The sequence below is a fragment of the Sorghum bicolor genome, chromosome 10, assembly GCF_000003195.3.
Source record: "Sorghum bicolor cultivar BTx623 chromosome 10, Sorghum_bicolor_NCBIv3, whole genome shotgun sequence".
Lineage (NCBI taxonomy): Eukaryota > Viridiplantae > Streptophyta > Magnoliopsida > Poales > Poaceae > Sorghum > Sorghum bicolor.
The window spans coordinates 23995662-24011397 of record NC_012879.2 but is presented as its reverse complement, the minus strand read 5'-3'; positions in this window follow the sequence as shown (position 1 = coordinate 24011397).

The window sequence follows — 15736 nt, the reverse complement described above, 5'->3', positions numbered from 1 at the left end:
ACTCCTGGATTTCAGAAAATTTCAACATCGGATTTCAGCGAAATTATTTGCAGGTCTTCTATGCTTGGGCCTTCGTGCCATGATTAGTATATATATGGTTGTTGGCCTTCGTGCCATGATTAGTATATATGTGGTTGTTGGCCTTCGTGCCATGTTTTTTTGCAGGTTTTGAAACCTCTCCGTGCAGAGGAGATGCTGCCGAAATTTTGAGTTGAGACTAACCATTTTGCCCTTTTTGTAGGAGAAGGACCTGTGGAAGGGACTCGGCGACCTTGATCGTCTTCGTCGCCACTGCGGGTCTTCCTGCACCGCGTCGACTCTCCACTGCACCGACTCTCCACTGCCCCGCTAGCCAGACCTCACCGCCACCCTAGGTATAACCCCTCTATCCGTATGTGGTCTTTGGTCGCATAACCTAGTTAGGTGTCTCCCGTTCGAAAGAGATACAATCAGAGATATGTGGACCTTTGCATATCTGTGACTGTATCTCTTTCGGACTGTCCACGTATTTTGGACAGCCCGCGGATGCGTAGTTGAGGTTAGTTTTCATGCTCCGCTCCGGTTCGAGATGGTGTTTCGACATTACCTTTCCGTTGTTCTTCGGATACACACTCTCCTTTGCAGGACGTGTATCGGGAGAACAGCGGGGAGGTGCTGTCGAAATTCCGTCTCGGATAGGAGTGTAGCATGAAAACTAACCTCAACTACGCATCCGTAGGTGGATTAGGACCTATCCTCAGCTATTAGATAGTAAGAACACCGCGTAGATGCAATTGGTGGTCACCTGTTGTGATGTTATATATACTAGAGGATGGAGGACCGTCAGTGGATGTACACGGACCGAACAAGTCAGAGTGATGCCAGCTATGAATGGATGCAGAAGACCGATCATTTCTTGAATCGTGCATTCGGCAAGGCCGCAAAATTCCCGAAAATGGCTTTGTGTCCCTGCAGCAAGTGTGGTAATAGGAGAATGGTAGACAAGGAACTCATGGGTACACATCTGCACAAGAATGGGTTTACCCCGAACTACACCCGGTGGGTCCATCATGGTGAAGCCAATCGTATGAGAGAGGAGGTGGTGAGACAACGTGTCGAGGCTTTCGATGCTGATGCCGGGGTAGCAGATATGGTAGATGATGTTCACCAAGCACAATTTGTTGAAGGACGTGAGGAGACAGAGATGCAAGCAGCCGTTGATGCGTTCAAGTACATGATGGACTCAGCATAGAAACCCCTTCATGCTCATTCTGAGGTCTCCCAGCTGGATGCCATAAGTCGCTTGATGGGGTTGAAGTCCGAGTTAAACTGGAGTCGAGAAGGCTTCGATAAGGTGTTGACCTGTTGATGCAAAATAGATCTGCAAACACAAAGGGCTAATACCCAATTCAAACGTTAAGGCGTGCCAGCCGATTTGACCTTACTATCGGCAAAGGTGATAACTCGAATACTTTAGTCCTGACAACAGCGATGCGCCCGGATGTCACGGCTAAGAGGTACTCACGCGGAACTTGAGAACACGCCGAGCTTAAGTCGACGAATTCCTAAGAACTCGTAATAAAAGGGAAAAAAGTATGACGAAGTCGTCGAAAAGTAGATGCTGGAATATGAGTAAAAACGTGTGTTTGATTGATTGATAGATGTCTCATTACAAGGCCCTAGGGTTCATATTTATACCCTGCTCAAAGAGCTACAACTAAACACGACTAGAATTCGAATTCCAAATTACACGGAATCCGTATACAAAACGACTTAAATAAATAAGGAAATAACAAAGCTATCTCCCGTGACAAACTAAAATTCTTCCATAAACCGATCAGCAGTTTCCGGACCCCTCCTCCGTATCATCGGCAGACTCCTTGCCATAGTCATCGGCAGACTCCTCCATTATAGCCATCGGCATAAACACATCACTGCCTGCAGACTTAGTCACATCCGACCTCTCCTTCATCGGCAACCATCCTCATCGGCAATTCATCTTGTAAACAGCATACTGCCACTTTATCCTGCCATCCTGGACACGTGCCCAAAAAACGGTGTCAACACATGCCCCCCAATTTCGGAGTATAAAATTGTTAATGCTCCAAAATTCTCTGCAGTAATGATGCCTTCTTCCCGCAATTAATGCTCCTAATCTGGTAACCGACAACCTCAATCTGAACAACTCTGATCCTATTCTCCCGCAGATTTCTCGAAATCCCCAACTTCCTAAGCGGGCATTTCTCTCTCAACCGTACATCGGCAATAATACCGTTACAAAGATCTGCCGATATGCTGACCAGGACGTTCGTACAAACGGCTACCTCCCCTTTATTCGCCCATCGGTAATATGACCGTTATAGAACGCTGCCGATGGACCGACCAGGAGATCTCGCACAGTAAAATATCTTCAGATAATGACCGCTTCCCATCAAATCATCTGCGCAATCCCTTGATTACCGTGCGAACAGTTACCACATCTAACTGAGTACCCTCAGATTTCTCGGAGGCGGCAAAGAGATAAGTCAGATTTGCCCTTGCCCATTTTGTCCTATAAATAGTTCCTTCTCGGGTACTCCTTCCCCATCACATCATTCCACCACCCAACTTTACTTTTCCAGCGGCGGCGCCATCCGAAACTCCCAAGACCTCCGACAAGCACTCCTCCTCATCAACCCCGGTGCCTTCAAACACTTTCTTCGCAGCAAGATGGCCATTGGTTTCGTTGTCCCTGAGGTCAGATCTCCATCTCGTCTCCTGTATATTTTTTCTCGTATCCCTGTTCATCTGTAATTCATTTTACTGAATATCTTCCTTTTCATCTCTCTTTTGTGTTTCCTTTACACCCAAAATCACTAGGAATTGTCCAACAAAATTGTCATTCCTACCGATCAACCACACTTTCAATGCCTCGGCCCTCTAGGTGACCCATATCCAACCGACCTTATCAACGCAGAAACCAACAGGATCCCCTTTAGGGCTGAAAATTTTTCTTTAGATCTGTGGAAAGACACCTTCCGCTCTTGGCCCAGCCCTACTATAGGGTGGAAAGACTGGTTCTTGAGGGTCAGCAATTCTCATGAAGTCCAGTGGGGTGAAAGGAAGCTAGCCCAATGCATCAGGCTATCTATTGCCGATATGCACAGGAACGAGTTGCTGTTGATAGCTGCGTCTCATTTTTGGTCAGATACCCTTAATGCCTTCGTCTTTGGCCACGGCCCTGTTTCTCCCACTCTTGCCGATGTAGCTATGCTCACTGGTCTGGACGTGTCTTCTGCCGATAGCACCCACTTCTTTGATACCGCTCCTAGTGCCAAAGTGGAGACTCGCACTATCGGCAGTTGGTCAGGGTACATTCAGAAGTACCGTGGGAAGGGGCCTGTCACCATAAAGGAACAAACCACCTTTTTGAACATGTGGCTGAACAAGTTTGTATTCTGTGGTCGATCGGCAGGACCGATTTCTGTCTATCTATCGGCAGCAGAGAGACTGGCTAAAGGTGGTCAATTTCCTCTCGGCCGATACTTGCTTGGTGCTGCTTACCATCTTCTCCATCAGGTAGCCCAGAAACTCCTGCTTGGTCAGTCTATCGGCAACTTGGGAGGCCCCTGGTGGTTTATTAACATGTGGCTCAATCTGCATTTGCATAAGCGCCTTGACTTCAACTTGTTCACACAGCATTTCCCAAGAGATATAGCCGAAAATCATGTGTTAGGCGAAGAGGAATCGGCAACACGTGCCCCCCTGAACTTTGGCGAAGCTGCCATAGTTCTACCTGGTTCAGGGAGTAATCCGGATCAGATCGGCCGATTCTTCCAGACTCTGTATGAGGGATTGGCCAGAGATGAACGACCATGGTTGGCTTATGATGACCCAGACAATATGCTCCCTCTAACCTTCAATCCATTTGATGAAGTTCTTGACAGGGATAATGAGGTGATGATGGCAATTGTGACTCCCAGAGCCATACCAGTGAATTTCTTTGGTAGCACAAAAACCTCTCCCCAAACCTATGAATTTTACAACCCATCGGCATTAGCTCGTCAGCTAGCTTTCGGCCAGTTACCGATTGCACTTCCTTATGCCGATGTGATAAAACCCAGAGAACCTATCAGCAACTTTCTTGAGTGGATTCGAGTAGCCCAACTACCACCAAATGCCGATACAGATGTAAATCTGTCAGAATGGGTTCCAGCTGCCTTTATTACTCAGGCATACAAGCTATGGTGGGTAGAATGGAAATAGCATCTATTCTGCAGATCGGCCCTCTCATACCGCAGCATGATCGACCCCGAATACGAAGTCCCCGATGACACCGTAAGTATTTCAAACCGATGTTTCATTTTTTCAATACTATTTCCATTGGTAGCTTACCCTTGTATTCCTTTTGCAGGTTGACAACATCCCCCCATCGGTTAGCAGGAGTGGCAAGCCGATCGACTTGTCTCCATCAGGCCTGATCTCCTCAATCGGCCACAATGCTCCCACTCTGGCTTCCGTCGTGCATCGGGGTGTGCGCCTCAGGAAAGTCACCACCAAGAGAACTCAGACATCACCTACGGTAGCTGCTTCCAATCTGGCGCAGGCTTTCAAGGCAATTTGTCAAATCCTTTTCTTTTACACTGACCATTTTTATATCGGCTATATCTGTGCTTATAAAACCCTTTTCGTTGTTGCAGCAAACCGGTGCATCGGCAAAAGCCAAGCGTCAAAGCACCGATGCCCCCCAGTCTAGCCAGCCAAAGAGAAAGGGCACCAAAGGTGTTAAGGCTGGAACAAAGCGCCAGAAAGTAGCAACTCCCCCTCCTCCTCCGGTGTCTCCAATTCCGGTGGAGTCTTCTCCTCCTTCTCCAGAAGTCCAGACACAGCAAGCACTGTCTCCCCAACCAATGCAGGAAGCACCACAGATGGAAGAACTCCAGCAAGAAGAACCTCAGTTAGAAGCACCCCAACCAGAAGATGTGCCGGCCGACGTAGGCGATCAAACTACCGACCCAGCAGGCTCAATCATACTATCGGTAGTTTCCTCACTTCAGACAAGTATCATCCCTCCTCAAGGTAACGTACTCTCCTCAAAATTACTGTCGATGAGCTTCTTCTTTTCGATCTTATAACCTTTTCTGTTAACTTTCAGCTGACATTGTTCCATCGGCAACACTTGCCGATCAACCTGTAGCTCCATCGGTACCTCCCAGTCAAAGGCAAGAAATCGCCTTGAAGCAAGTAAGTCATCCAATTTTCCATCAGTATCACCTGCCGAAGCTTTGGCCATAAAAATGACTTATTTCATCCTCACTTTCAGGAACAAGATTCTCCCGACAGTTTATTCTCTTTCGCCATTGATATCTCCAAAGAAGAAGGTGAGGAAGCAAGCTCCTCTCGGGCAGTTGGGACTGTACCGGCAGAAACCAGGGCTAAGCTGGAAGAGCTATCGGCCATTCTTCATCAAGACACAGCTCAACTGGTCAACGATTCTGACCCAGCCAAGGCCCTGTTCAAGACCCTTAGAGGCCAAATTCCTGCCGATGCTGAAGAAACCCTCTTCCAGGCTGCACACTTAGAAAGCCGCCAGCTGCAGTACCAGAGAGCCACTCGACGCCTTGCCGATAGAGCTGCTCAAATCCAGCTTTCTGAGGAGATGATGAAAGAAAAACTCTTAGCCGATGAGAAGCATAAGAACATCGGCACCTTAAAGTCCTCAGGTGATGCACTGAAGCAAAAAGTCTCTGATCTATCGGCAAAAAGAGAAGCCCTGCTGGCCGAACTCAAGCAAGTAGAGGATGCTCTGTCTCAGGCCCAGCAAGAAGAGAGCCAACTGCCGGAGACCATCAAGCATCTCGAGCAAGAACGAAATGCCCACGGTCGCAAAGCGCTGCAGTTGAAGAAGAAACTGAAGCCGATAGAAGGTTCTGCCGATGATGATACCAAAGAGATAGAAACAGCCAATCAGATCCGGCTGCGTGCCATATCGGCGATCCAAGCGCTGCTGAACATCTGAAGCTCTCATCGGCAACACACCTTTGCTCTTCTGCATTTTAGCTTTCTTAATGTCTTAGTCTAGCTGATAGGACTGTTGTCGGCACCTTTTGAAACATTAAGTCCATCCCCAGATACACTTTAATCCAGCCGATAGGAGTGTTATCGGCATTTAAACTTTTATGCATCGACCCATATGCTGGGGTAGTACTTTTTTAAATATTTACCATTTAATGCTCTGGGAAATTCAACTCCTTCGAGAGTTTCTAGAATATAGGCATTACCAGGAGCCGATCGACTTATCCGATAGGGACCTTCCCAATTAGGAGACCACTTTCCAAACTTCGCACTTTTAGTCCCGACTGGCAAAATTAATTTCCATACCAAATCCCCATTGGCAAACTCCTTAGCCTTCACTTTCTTATCATACCATCTAGCAACTCTCTTCTTATTTTCTTCTATACTCATTAAAGCTTTTAACCGATGCCCTGCTAGATCATCCAACTCATCGGTCATCAAAGTGGCATAATCATCGGCGGTTAACTGATCTTGAAAAGATAATCGCCTGGATCCGGCCTTAATTTCCCAAGGCAACACTGCATCATGTCCACACACCAATTGATAGGGTGACACCTTGGTTGATCCATGACAAGCCATCCGATAAGACCACAGTGCTTCATTTAACAACGTATGCCACCGCTTAGGATTTTCTTCAATCTTTCATTTATTAAGCTTGATAATCCCTTTGTTAGATGCCTCGGCCTGCCCATTGGCTTGAGCATAATAAGGAGAAGAATTCAACACTTTAATCCCCATACCGATTGCGAATTCATCAAACTCCCCCGATGTGAACATAGTGCCCTGATCGGTAGTAATTGTCTGAGGAATCCCAAATCGGTAAATAATGTGTTCCTTCACAAAATCAATCATATTGGCCGAGGTGACCTTCTTCAAAGGAATAGCTTCAACCCATTTAGTGAAATAATCAGTGGCAACCAAAATAAACTTATGCCCCTTACTAGATGGTGGATAAATCTGGCCGATCAGATCGATAGCCCATCCCCAGAACGGCCAAGGCTTTATGATAGGATTCATAGCCGATGCGGGTGCTCTTTGAATGTTACCAAACTTTTGACAACCTTGACACCCCTTGAAATATTTAAAGCAATCCTCAAGTATGGTCGGCCAAAAATATCCGTTCCTTCGAATCATCCACTTCATCTTAAAAGCTGACTGATGTGCCCCACACACCCCTTCATGGATTTCTCCCATCAAACTTCTAGCTTCATCATCACCTAAGCATTGGAGAAGAATTCCATCAATAGTTCGATAATACAATTCATCTTCGAGGAGCACATATTTGGTTGCTTGAAACCGAACTCGTCTTTCAACTTTCTTAGATGGATTTTTTAGATAATCAATAATTTCTTTCCTCCAATCATCGGCAGCGATTGCCGATACTGCATTAATCATAGGCTGATATCCCGAGGCATGCTGAACTAACCGATTGGCCTCTTCATTATGCAATCGGGGAACATGCTCTAATCGGAAATCCTTGAATTCCTTTAACAGTTGCATGCTTTTCTCGAAATAAGTTATGAGAACTTCACTTCGGCATTCATAGCTTCCGGCCAATTGATTTATAACCAACATAGAATCCCCGAAGATTTCAACAGCATCAGCACGAACTTCTCTTAACAACTCCAATCCCTTGATCAGAGCCTGATACTCAGCCTGATTATTCGTTGATGTAGCAACAATCGACAAGGAAAACTCATACTTCCTCCCCTTAGGGGAAACTAATACAATGCCGATCCCTGCTCCCCGGTCACAGGTAGATCCATCAAAGAAAAGCGTCCAGGGTACAATTTCCAAGGCTTCCACTACACCGCAATGCTGAGTCACAAAATCGGCCATAATCTGCCCTTTGACTGCCTTGGCCGATTCGTAACGCAGATCGAACTCCAACAGCGCTAAAATCCATTTACCGATCCTGCCACTCATAATCGGCATGGATAGCATGTACCGGACCACGTCGTCCTTGCAAACAACAGTGCATTCGGCCGATAGCAGGTAATGCCTCAGTTTGATACACGAAAAATACAAGCATAGGCATAGTTTCTCGATGGCCGAATACCTGGTTTCAGCATCAATCAACCTCCTACTCAAGTAGTAAATTACCCTCTCTTTCCCTTCAAATTCTTGAACCAAAGCTGAACCGATAACCGTCCCATCGGTAGACAAATACAATCTAAAGGGCTTTCCTTGTTGAGGTGGAACTAGAACCGGAGGATTCACTAGATATTTCTTGATTTCATCTAAAGCCAACTGCTGCTCTTTTCCCCAAATAAATTCTTGATCGGCTTTTAATTTAAGAAGAGGACTGAAAGCACGAATCTTACCAGACAGATTGGATATAAATCTCCTGATAAAATTTACCTTGCCGATCAAGGACTGGAGCTCAGTCTTGTTGGTAGGGGCCACTATCTTATTGATGGCATCAATAGATCTTCGACTAATTTCAATCCCCCTTTGATGTACCATGAAACCAAGAAACTGCCCTGCCGATACACCAAATGCACACTTATTGGGATTCATCTTCAACCCATGCTTCCTTGTGCACTCTAACACCTTTTGTAAGTCGGCAAGATGCTTTGAGAAATCCCCAGACTTAACCACCACATCATCAATATAGATCTCCACCAGCTTGCCGATGAACTCATGAAATATAAAATTCATGGCCCTTTGATAAGTAGCACCAGCATTCTTCAACCCAAAAGTCATGACTATCCATTCAAATAACCCAACATGACCAGGACACCTAAATGCGGTTTTTGGAATATCTTCCTCTGCCATGAATATTTGATTGTATCTTGCATTGCCGTCCATAAAACTAATGACCCGATGACCAGCCGCAGCGTCAACCAACAGATCGGCAACAGGCATTGGGTATCCATCCATCGGCGTAGCTTTATTGAGATTCCTGAAATCAATGCACACCCGAAGCTTCCCGTTTTTCTTGTAAACCGGAACAACATTGGAAATCCATTCGGCATACCGACACTGCCGAATAAACTTAGCTTCAATGAGTTTGGTGATTTCGGCCTTAATATCAGGTAGAATGTTAGGATTACATCGGCGAGCTGGTTGCTAATGTGGCCGAGATCCAGACTTGATGGGTAACCGATGTTCAACAATTGATCGGTCTAAACCAGGCATCTCAGTATAATCCCAAGCAAAACAATCTTTATATTCCTTTAACAAATTAGTTAATTGTTGCTTACACCCAGGATCTAATTTAGCACTAATAAAAGTAGGTCTAGGCTTATCACCACTACCTATATCTATCTCTACCAAATCATCGGCCGATGTGAATCCCTGGCCTAATTTTCCATCATTGGCGAATCTATCCATTAAAAACCGTCGTCAGAACCGACTGCTTGGATCGGTGGAATCTCGTAATCGGCAACTTTGAGAAAATCCTTCTCCCAAACTTCTCCTGAAATGCACCTAGTCCTCTCATAGGTATCCGCCTCTGCCGATGCAATAACATAAGAAGAATCCCCTGGGACAATCTCAATCTTGTCACCTACCCACTGAACCAAGCATTGGTGCATTGTAGACGGGATGCAACAATTGGCATGAATCCAATCTCTTCCCAACAATAAGTTGTAAGCACCCTTTCCGCTAATCACAAAGAAAGTTGTCGGCAAGGTTTTGCTGCCGATGGTCAACTCTACACAAATTGCCCCTTTGACTGGAGACACGTTTCCTTCAAAGTCTTTGAGCATCATATCGGTCTTGGTCAAATCCTGATCCCCTTTCCCAAGCTTCCGATATACTGCATACGGCATAATATTAATAGCAGCTCCACCATCAACTAGGATCTTGGTCATTGGCTGCCCATCAACCCTCCCTTTGACGAACAGAGCCTTGAGATGTTGTCTCTCGTCATTGGCAGGTTTCTCAAAGATAGCTGTCATCGGATCCAGAGCCAGCTGAGCTATCTGATCAGAAAATTCCAACTCATCATCACTGGATGGTGCAAGAAACTCCATCGGCAACATAAAGACCATATTAACTCCTGCCGATGGACCTTCCCTCTTGGCGTCTGATGGCTGCTGACTTCCAGAGTTCTCGCCCTTGTTTAGTTCCTCTTGCCTTTCACGCTGCAATCTCCTTTTCTGTGTCTTGGTCAACCCTTCCGGACACCATGGAGGAAGTGGCTTCTGCCTTGCTGCTGGGTGTCGATTCTCCCTTGACTCCATCCAATGCGTGTTAGCATCCCTGCAAAATATGAACTCGTCGGGAACTCGTGCATTAGCCATCTCCTCGAGTTCTTCCTGGTTTCTGGGAAAATATTGGACACGATGGCCAAGCCTATCGTGCACGCTGAGCCTGCCCCCCAGCCGATCATGAACTGATGCTCTTCCTCTGATCGGCCCATTAAATCGCCGATTGTCATCATGATAACGCTGATCAGACCTATCGTACCGATCATAACCGTTGCACTCAGGGCAGTCTCTGACAGTAGGAAGCTTAATATTTTCCTCCCAACAATGGATGAAAAACGGGCAGTTCCAATGATCACTATGCCGATTCCACTCCTGACGGCGTCTTTCTTCCTCCCGACGATAATCTTCTTGCTGGCGCCGGTACCGATCTTCCCGTTGCTGCCAGTTCTCTCGAGGCCTTCTATGAGTTATAACGATGCCAGACCGAGGAGGCCTCCCTGAACTGGTTCCTTCCTGGACCAAGCCCTTACCTCTTGCATCGGCAGTAGTAATTTGATGTTGAGGGTCTACCGATGCACTTCTCTCGGCTGCTTCTGATGTTAAGACCTTGGCCTTCCCCTTGGCATCCAACATGTTTGTCGGGAAAGGATGTTGGTCTATCTTCATTGGTTTCTGAGCCTTGGAACTGTCAAATTTAATTCTCCCAGACTCTATTGCCGATTGCAGCTGCTGTCTGAAAACTTTGCATTCATTAGTGTCATGAGAAGTTGCATTATGCCACTTGCAATACTTCATCCTCTTCAACTCCTCTGCCGATGGGATCACATGATTAGGAGACAGCTTGATCTGACCTTCCTGGAGTAGAAAATCAAATATCTTATCGGCCTTAGCGGTGTCAAAAGCGAACTTTTCTGGTTCCTTCTACCCAAAAGGGCAAGACATCGGCTTCTTATTCTTTACCCACTCTGCCAAGCCGATGACTGGTTCCTCATCAGAATTGGAGCTCGTTGCTTCATCGACAAATGACACTTTCTTATTCCACGCTCTTTTGGGCTCGAAAGGCTTGATGTCTTGATCAGAAATCCTCTGCACCAAATGACTTAAACTTTCGAACTCCTGAGAAGCATACTTGTCCCTGATATGTGGCAACAAACCCTGGAAAGCCAAATCGGCTAGCTGCCGATCATCCAGAACCAGACTGTAACATTTATTTTTGACTTCCCGTATCCTCTGCACAAAGCCTTCAACCGATTCATCATTGCGTTGCCTCAACTTGACCAAGTCGGTGATCTTCTTCTCATGAATCCCAGAGAAGAAGTATTTGTGGAATTGTTTCTCCAGATCGGCCCAAGTAATCACTGAGTTGGGAGGTAATGATATAAACCAGGTAAAGGCCGATCCAGACAATGATGATGAAAATAGATGAACCCTCAATTCGTCCCTATTACCGGCTTCCCCGCATTAAATGATGAACCTATTGACATGCTCCATGGTTGACGTGTCATCTTGCCCAGAAAACTTAGTGAAATCCGGTACCTTGTACCGATGCGGAAGCAGAATCAAATCATATGCGGGAGGATACGGTGTCCGATAAGAGTAAGTATTGACCTTGGGTTTTATTCCAAATTGATCCCTCATTACTTCAGCGATCTTATCGGCCCAATATGCATCGGCATCCTGCCGATGAGGCGGCTGCGGGTCCGGCACTTGGTGACGAGCTTCCACGTGTCTGTTTGGGGCATGATCTGCACGGAACATTGGGTTGATCATCTGGCCTCCAATCTGCGGACCACCAAACTGCTGTCCACCGACTTGCTGCCCCCCGAGTTGCTGTCCAATATTCATTGGCTGGCTAGAGATCCCCTGACTTTGGAATCCGGGATAGATCTGTCCTTGCTGGAACCCTGTAGCCTGGTAACTCTGTTGGGGCGATTGTGGAAAGACTTGCTGTCCAAGCCATCCATTATTAGCGTTCATTGGCATAGGTGCTGCCGATGATTGGTAATTGGGTACCATCATTGAATTGACATACCCCGACTGGGCCATAGACCTCTGTTGCATCAGCACTGAATCTGCCGATGCATTAGGCATCTGGAACATTGAATCTTGAGGATTCCCAGCGTGAGGCCTTGCAGTAGTAGTTGTGGTATACCGAGGACTCTGGTTCCACGGCGCATTGGGAGGCGCCGATACCATAGAAGCTTTGCCCCTCATGTCAGTTATCTGTGATGTACCCGGTGTTAATTCTGGAGGCATACCGTAGCCCCACCAATTGGGAGGAGGAGTCAACCCTGACATTGCCGATGCCAACATATCTGTAGTCAATTTATTCTGCCCACTTGAAGTTTGTGGGTTGGTTGTCATCGGCACAGATTGTGAGCTAGTAGCTCCCAATGTACCTGGAGGGACAGCAGATTGTGCACTCGCAGCTGTCAAAGCAGCCGATGGAGCCGTAACCTCTGGTGCTGTTGGTTGATGATGAGTGGGGCCCACATAATCTGGTGGGATTTGTCCTTCCTTGAAAGTTCTTGCCACGGCATTGAAAACCGTATTAGACAGTACGCCAGCTTGGTTGATCAAAGCTCGGTTGATAGCACTGTCAACCATATCTTGAAGCTTGCCAGGATTGGCTTCGAAAGTAACCTGCCGTGGTGCCGGCAGCGCATCTTTCTGGATCACCTCGCCGCTCCTGTTTATGCTGAAAGACCTCAGGCATTGCAGCTTGAACTCTTCCATGGCTTGGGCAATAGCTTGCTTCTGCTCATCCTTGAGATTGGCCTCCGTCACGGGGATGACGTTCTCCTGATCAAAGTCAGAGATCGACATGTTGATCTTGATCTTGAATCGGTCCCACTGGGCGTGCCAAAAGATGTGTTGATGCAAAATAGATCTGCAAACACAAAGGGCTAATACCCAATTCAAACGTTAAGGCGTGCCAGCCGAAATGACCTTACTATCGGCAAAGGTGATAACTCGAATACTTTAGTCCTGACAACAGCGATGCGCCCGGATGTCACGGCTAAGAGGTACTCACGCGGAACTTGAGAACACGCCGAGCTTAAGTCGATGAATTCCTAAGAACTCGTAATAAAAGGGAAAAAAGTATGACGAAGTCGTCGAAAAGTAGATGCTGGAATATGAGTAAAAACGTGTGTTTGATTGATTGATAGATGTCTCATTACAAGGCCCTAGGGTTCATATTTATACCCTGCTCAAAGAGCTACAACTAAACACGACTAGAATTTGAATTCCAAATTACACGGAATCCGTATACAAAACGACTTAAATAAATAAGGAAATAACAAAGCTATCTCCCGTGACAAACTAAAATTCTTCCATAAACCGATCAGCAGTTTCCGGACCCCTCCTCCGTATCATCGGCAGACTCCTTGCCATAGTCATCGGCAGACTCCTCCATTATAGCCATCGGCATAAACACATCACTGCCTGCAGACTTAGTCACATCCGACCTCTCCTTCATCGGCAACCATCCTCATTGGCAATTCATCTTGTAAACAGCATACTGCCACTTTATCCTGCCATCCTGGACACGTGCCCAAAAAACGGTGTCAACATGACCGTTGTTGGCACCCTGCTTCCAAAAAACCACGTGTTGCCGAAGACCATGTATGAGGCGCACAAGCTCCTTAAAGCATTGAAGATGCCGTATGAGCAGATACATGCTTGTCCGAATGGGTGTGTCCTATTTCGAGAAGAACTTAAGGAGGCAAAGTACGGTCCGAAGTGTAAAGCCTCCAGGTTCCTAGAGGTAGAGTCTGGTGACAGTGGTGGCCAGAAGAGCCAGCTTAAGATACCTGCCCGAGTCCTACGACACCTTCCCTTCGTGCCGAGGATTCAAAGGCTATTCATGACTGAGGAAACTGCAAAACAAATGACGTGGCACAAGAATGGCAAACGCTACCATCCTGACAAGATCGTGCATCCAGCTGATGGTGAAGCATGGGCCAGCTTTGATGACAAGCATCGTTTGAAATCCGATGAGGCTCGTAATGTACGTGTCACGCTGGCAACAGATGGGTTCAATCCTTATGGCATGATGTCTGCCCCTTACACATGTTGGCCCGTGTTTGTTATCCCCCTCAATCTCCCCCCTGGCGTCGCCTTTCAACGACATAACGTGATCTTGACGTTGATAATTCCTGGGCACCCGGGGAGTAATATGGGTGTGTTCATGGAGCCCGTGATTGATGAGTTGATCAAAGCTTGGAATGAAGGGGTTTGGACATACGACCGAGCTACAAAGGAAAGCTTCAAAATGCATGTATGGTACCAGTACTCCATGCATGACTTCCTAGCATATGGGTTATTTTGCGCCTGGTGTGTTCACGGGAAGTTCCCGTGCCCAATATGCCAGGAAGCTGTGAGGTTCATTTGGTTGAAGAAGGGTGGAAAGTATTCGTCGTTCGATCAACATCGTCAATTCCTAGATGACAACCATCCATTCCGACAAGACACCAAGAATTTTAGGAAAGGTGTCGCAGTCATGGACCCTAGACCGCACTTGAAGACTGCTGCTGAGGTTTATGCTCAGATAGATGCTCTCGTGCCGAATGAAGAAGGTGGTTTTGTGGGATATGGTGAGCAACACATGTGGACTCATAAGTCCGGCTTGACGAGGCTCCCCTATTACAAGGACCTACTGCTGCCCCATACCATTGATGTAATGCACACTGAAAAGAATATCGCCGAAGCACTTTGGGCAACACTCATGGACACCGACAAGTCTAAGGACAACCCTAAGGCTAGAGTGGACCTGGAGACGTTATGCGATAGACCACAACAAGTGATGCGGCCTCCTACAAACGGCAAGAACTGGAAAAGGCCTAAGGCCGATTTTGTCTTGAAACCTGAACAAAGGAGGGAAGTACTAGGATGGATGAAGGCGTTAATGTTCCCTGATGGATATGCAGCGAACCTAAGCAGGGGAGTGAACTTACTCACTATGCGAGTCAACGGGATGAAGAGTCATGACTACCACATATGGATTGAGAGGCTTCTTCCGGCGATGGTACGAGGCTATGTTCCTGAGCATCTCTGGCTAGTGCTAGCAGAGTTGAGCTATTTCTTCCGCCAGCTTTGTGCCAAGGAGCTATCTCGGACCGTGGTTGCAAACTTGGAGAAAGTGGCACCTGAGTTGCTTTGTAAGTTGGAGAAGATCTTTCCACCTGGCTTCTTCTTGTCGATGCAACATTTGATTGTGCACCTCCCGTATGAGGCACGTATGGGGGGGCCCGTGCAGGGTCGTTGGTGCTATCCAATCGAGAGATGTCTAAAGGCCGTTCGCAAAAAATGTAGAAATAAAGCCAAAATTGAGGCTTCCATTGCACAGGCTTCCATTCTAGAGGAGGTGACAAACTTCACACAGCTATACTACACGGAGAACCTTCCTAGCATGCATAATCCACTCCCTCGCTACAATGTTAACGAGAATGAATCCAACCTTAGCCTTTTCCAAGGGCAACTTGGCAAGTCAAGTGGATCGACCAATAAGAGGTTGGACAATGAAGAGTGGCGCACGATCATGC